At 32.5% G+C, this 6,295-nt stretch overlaps 1 long non-coding RNA gene across 1 annotated transcript; it reads left to right on the top strand.

The window, feature by feature from the left end:
- Nucleotides 1-265: 265 nt before the first annotated feature.
- LOC120355736 lies at nucleotides 266-3,087 on the top strand. The gene is made up of 3 exons (XR_005573777.1): nucleotides 266-574; nucleotides 1,137-1,198; nucleotides 2,797-3,087. It is a non-coding gene; the product is annotated as an uncharacterized LOC120355736 (long non-coding RNA).
- Nucleotides 3,088-6,295: the final 3,208 nt, after the last annotated feature.

Below are 6,295 nucleotides of genomic sequence, written 5' to 3'. Positions count from 1 at the left end.
TGTATATAGGCTATATGCATTTGATATGAACGAATACATAATTAACAGTCATTTTTAATTACCGACCAAAAAGGTTAAAGTATTAGGTTGTTATTTGAAAGACAAAAAGGTCTACCGATTACCGGTATGTAATTCAGGTAGCCACAATTTGAAATCGGTTTCACTGCTGTTGAGCGGAGCAGTACCCCGTCGACCCGGGTGATGCGACTTTGAGCGTCTTCAGGGATACACTGCTCCAATGACTCGAGTGACTTGAGCTAGGCGACCCGCGTTTCATGGGAGCTTTTGACAGTTCATCACCCGGTCGCCATCTTTGATTTTTCTAGCCCGGGTCAGGAATCGTGACCCGACCAAATAGTACGGGCTACGAAGTTCTAGCTCGAGTCACCCGGAATCGGAGCGCTCCTATTGGTTGAAAGTTTCGCGTCGTCTGCTCTGGTCTGCAGTCAAGTAAACAACACAACTAAATGCAAATATGGAGGATTATTACGAATAGGCCTACAAACATGAGTATGTTTTTAAAGGCATATTTTTAAAATAATTGAAAAGGAGGAAATTTAGACATTATTGTCTGGTAAGTTTATTATTTGCATTGTTGACAATATTATTAGTTTAGTATGACTATTATATTAAAATATATTTGTGCTCATGACGTGATCTATCCAAGACTGTTAGGCTTTTTAGTGTTTATCAATGAAATTGTGAATAATAAATAATAATATTCTGTGTGGTCATGAAAGTTATTGATCCATTTAAATAGCGTTGAAATATTTACTTTTGATTTAGGCTACTTCTGTTTCTTAGATTTTTTATTGCTGTTTAACCTCAATACCTATTCGTATTTTGTTTATGGCCTATTTTATTAAAAAAATAAATAGAATTTCATTATCAAATTTCAGAATACTTAATCGGCTAAGCAGAAACTTGAAACCCATAAACTTCACTCATTTTTATTTCATTAGAAAGTTTGTTACTCTATGGAATAGGCCTATGCATAATAATATTATAAAAATTATCTCTTGCTTTCTATAAGAATAATTTTATTTGCTATGCAGGTCCTCTGCATTTCATAAAGATTGATTTTAATTTAAATTCAACAGCTCAATTACTGAAACTTTATGATTCTTGTTTTACAGGCAGCTCGGACATCTTCCAATCCTATCTGAAAGGAAACATGGCCACATCGAGATGACAGCAGGTAAGGCTCTTTCATGCAATCCTCTTATAATTATAATTTCTATTACATAATAACGATTAGTGATAGTAGTCAGATTGGTATAATAATTAATTTTACCATATTCTGCTGCTATTATTGTAGAGACTGTGATAATTTATGCCAAGCTAAAAACTTGGAGCTTTTACATTAGAGTTGTCATTCAATGTTTTCAACAAATGATGACAATATGTTAAAATTACAGCAACATTGCTTGCTCAAATATTAAAAATCCCTCTATCGAACATGATTTTTGTTTTTCATAAATTGTCGAAAACACTGATAACGTTGCCAAAAACATTTTCCTTCATTACAAGTCCATGCAGGCTATGCTCTCTAAGCGAAAATTTGACAGCTTTTGTTGCTCTACATTGTTTGAGAACAGCAAATTTTTAAAGATAATTAACAACTTTTTTATAGAATAATCAGTGAAAACTTTGGTGTATAATATGCAGCTTTAAACCCATTGCATTTTGAAAACTTAAACCAAGCTACTCTACAATTGAAAGAAGTCTGTCTTTTCAATACTCAAGAAGATACAGAGAACAACCTAGCAGACTTATAGTATAAAAAAATCTCTAAAACTATGAGACGAATAAAATGTTTAGGAAAATTTGTAACCTTTAATTTTCCATAGAATAGTCAGTATTTGATTGAATGACAGTATTTGATTAACATGGTGTTGCTGTCCTTTTGCCAGATTTTCTACAATGTAGAAATAATATATCCAATAATTGTTAATTATTAACAAAATTTTCAATCTAATTATGCAAGTGTATTATTTATTGAAAAGTAAATTTACTTGATGAGTACAATAAATTGATTGTTCTAAGAAGAATGAACAATTGATATTACATAAGATATACTGGTATCAGCTATCCTCTATAAAAGGCAGTGACTAGGCAGAGAATCGGCAACGTTGTTCTCCTATATTACTCTACTGCCAATATAACGTGACCTCACTATAGACGCGATTCTTCTATGTTATATCATAGAGAAGCAATAGCATAAGTAGATATCCCACGGTATAGGGCGTTTATGTCGCAACTTTTACTGTTATCTCAAGCTGATAGTCCACGTGGTTCTTTCCGGTATAGCTTTATGATGCTGTTAGTCTCTCATATTGTGCCGTTCATACACTCTTACTTGGTCAAAACAGTAAAAATCGACAACAATCGACAGTAATAGGCTTGAGATAACAGTAAAAGTTGCAACATAAACGCCCTATACCATGGAATATCTACTTATGCTATTTTTTCTCTATGGTTATATGTTCATGATTATAACATTATTTGAGCTACTCTTCCGGTGTAATTTAATCAAGCTTCTGTAAGATTTTGTAGCCAAGCTTGAAGTTTCCTTCAAAAAACAACTTCAAAAAAGTAGCACTGATACAGCCTGTTTGAGAGTGATTTATATCATATTGAAAATTAAGAACTACAATATATTTTGCAAGCACCACTGTATATATAGAATGCACTACTAGTAATTATAACTTAATGCTTAGTAGTCCTACCTTATGGAAGTCAATCATGTTCACTACTTAATGATGTTTTAATATCATTGTTTTCTTTATGTTACAGAAGTCACCACAGAGGGTCATGTGTGGACTACTGATGCAACAAAAGTGAAATTTATTTGGGATTAAAAGTTAACAGACCGTTGTGCAACCCGATGATAATCTTGTATTAAAGGAAGTTCTTATGTAGCAAGCACAAGTTATGAAGTTAGTAAAGGCTATTATTAATTACATCAGATGACTTTTGTTGCTGCAAGAGTGTCGACCATGTTCATCTACTGAAGCTGCAATGACATCCACTATCTCATAGAATGTTCTATGAGCAGTACTTTGAGAAAAATTATATCTGTCATCAGCAGCTAAGAATGTCTCTGGTTTGCTCAACATCCAAACTGTAAAAAGTATTTTCTCCTCAAGAGGTATTTTTATATTTGCAGGCTGATTAATTCTCCTTCCTATAACTTCTAAGAGCACCTAAAAATGTTGATGTTAATCTTTATAAAATTGGAATTTAATAAAAAAACAAACAATCTACCAATTTTCAATTTGAAATACACCATGTTTGGCTTTTCGTATGGCCTATATCTTACAGTACCTCTATTATACGCTCATATGGCCCGCCGCAAAGTAGACCCACGCTAATCCACGAAAAGCAACCCACGCCGTGGGATGTTTTGTAAAACATTGCTATAGAATTATTCATAATCAATCAGCTGACAAGTGGATTATTCATTGCATGTATTACACAGATGTCTGGAGAAGCTTAGCAATGATTTACAAAAAATCCCAAGGCGTGGGTTGCTTTTCATGGATTAGCGTGGGTCTACGTTGTGGCGGGCCTATAGTTGGGTCTAGTCAACTATGACCATCCTATAACTGAAGACGCGATCGATTTATCCAGGAATGCCTGGTTATTGGAAATAAATGATAATAATTTAAAATAGTCTACAGCACTGATTTCATTATAAAAAATGATATAGTCAATTTGGAATAAAATAACAAACCAGCTACTTGAGATGAGTAACAACTCAAGTGAAATGGTGCAACAACAGAAACTAGTCTCTCAAAATGTTTTTATAAAAATTCGGTTTAGAAAATGTAATGTTGGCTCTATTTCTAAACTCATTTTGGTTCTTTTAAAATGTCAAAAGTAAATCAGTTTTTCTTTTATTTTTATACAATTTAAAAGCAGCCAATATATATTTTTAGGGAAAATTGTATTATTTTCATTCAATTAAGACTAGTGCAGTGGTCTCTTTGATGACGCTAAAAAATATAGTCCTATAATATATAATGATTATTAAACAAGAATCCAAAATCTACACCGCGACCCATTTGGTCTGTTTTCAGTAGGTGACCTAAATAGAATAACGCTACATTAACCATGTTTACAAAATTTCAATGGAAAGATTCTGATGATAATAGTATGGAATCTTTTATCTGCATGGTTTGCTAAGACATTCTAAAATGGCTTTTAAACTCAATCATATTATATAGTGATATTATAATTTCAAAATAACCCAAGTTGTGAGGTCTCGTATTATTACGTTCCTGTTGGAATAATTCATTGAAAACCCTTTAAGGATTTCCCAATTCCTCCACAACAACCGCAGCAACTGGCCCTACAATGTTTGGTGCATCATAATAATTATTATTATTGTTATTCTGTTCCTTATCCAATTCTCCTAGAATAAACTCATTTATTATAGCATGAGCCATGTTTGTTTTGCAAAACAACTTACTTTTAGTGTCACACCAGTGTGTGTGTGTGTTTTATTCAAATATTCGCGCCATCCGAATATTCAAAAGTACGCGCCAAACAGCATCGACCGGTCGATGTCTGGTTGTCGTTCCATGGGATCACTAGTCTGCCCCGGGTCAGCCGCCATTTTGTTCGGCTCTGGGTCACTCGAGTCACTGACTCAAAAGTATCCCAGAAGATAACCATTGTCCTACTTCGCGGGAAAATATTCAAATCCGTTTATCTCCGATCTGTGTTATCAGAAATTGATGTTCAAAATTGATAGCCGTAGCCCTGATCATTATATCGAGGTTCTAGAATCGATATCTATAGTGGAATATCGATACCTATATTAGTTATTATCGACATAAAACCAAACTGCTTGATTCATCTTGTGATTTTTTTTGTCGGAAAACTTAATATTAGAAAACTTATTTCTAAAAGATTTATGATATCAGTGAGTACATTTTATTTTTGCCATTTTATTATAATTCAATTAGTATAGGCCTATATCAATAGTTGAACTGATTAGGGTTCTGTTTCTAGTAAAATAGTTACAAAGGTCACTTTTGGGTTGAAATTCGGGTGATTATCTCAATATAAAAATCATTATATTAAGCAGGATATAATGCAAATACAATGCGAAATATTTATTTATGATAATTACGTATTTTATCTAATAAAACAAGATATCAACCTTGCTTGAAATGAATACGTTCTAAATATTCATTTTTTGCAGATTCTGTGGCTGGAGCCAAGATGCCTTGACTCTACAAAAGATCTTTGGGCAGCAGAAACTGAAATATTTTTGCATAAATAAAAATAATTTGTGATTTTTCAAAGTGGATTTAATTTGTTTTCAATCTCATTATTCATTTTAAAAGTTGACAATTGGTTTCACTATGTCTAACTCTTGAAAATGAACTTCAATCCATATATTTTTCAAAGTGAGACAAAGTCACCTCAACCCTTAATAAAGTGATAAACTTTATTTATAATGAAAAATACTCTTTAAATATTGAAGAATACAATATAAAATATTGTAAGAGATTTGTATCAACCTGAGTACCGTATTGATTGCATGCTATTTAAAATTAACACCCCAAAATTGGGACAAGGTCACCACGATTTACCGGTGGATGGAATATAATAATAGTCTACATTATAGAGTGCTGTGTTCTCGGTAGGCCTATTATTTTATAAAAGTTGAATACATTCGTCACTGTATTTATTGTATCCAGTGGGTAAATTTATAATTTGCAAATAAATAAATAAATGTTTATTTCCCAAAAAAACTAAAACTACAACATCAATTACACAAAAATATTAGATAAATTACAATATTACATACAATAGTTAGTTACAAAAAAATTCTTATAATGTGTCCTCTACTTGTTTAGTTTTTTTTGTGTGTGGAAATTGACCTACTCCACTATGGCGTACCATGTTCTAGAGTAGGTTTTGTTGTTTTTTTGTGCGTATTATTAATTAGTTAGTGTTTAGTAAGTCATTAGGTGGTTAGTTGTTATTTGAAATAGTGTTTTCTATGTTCTGTCTTCCTTTGCTCATCAACCAATTGTGTACTATTGTTTTGAACTTTCTAGGATGATTAATCTGCTTAAAGTTTGCAGGAAGTAGATTATATAATTTTGGTGCTAAATGATTGAAATGTCTCTGGTATAGTGCCTTCCTTGCAACACTAGTGATGAGAAGATTCCTGTATCTGGTGTTGTGGTTGTGGTTTCTGGTTTGAAATGTTGTTGGGTTCTAAAATAAAGAAAGATTTTTTCAAATGCTTGTTGTATTAAGAGATACAATAGGC

Source organism: Nilaparvata lugens, unplaced genomic scaffold (assembly GCF_014356525.2).
Source record: "Nilaparvata lugens isolate BPH unplaced genomic scaffold, ASM1435652v1 scaffold4528, whole genome shotgun sequence".
NCBI classification, from domain to species: Eukaryota; Metazoa; Arthropoda; class Insecta; order Hemiptera; family Delphacidae; genus Nilaparvata; species Nilaparvata lugens.
This window is presented reverse-complemented; position numbering and strand designations above follow the sequence as displayed.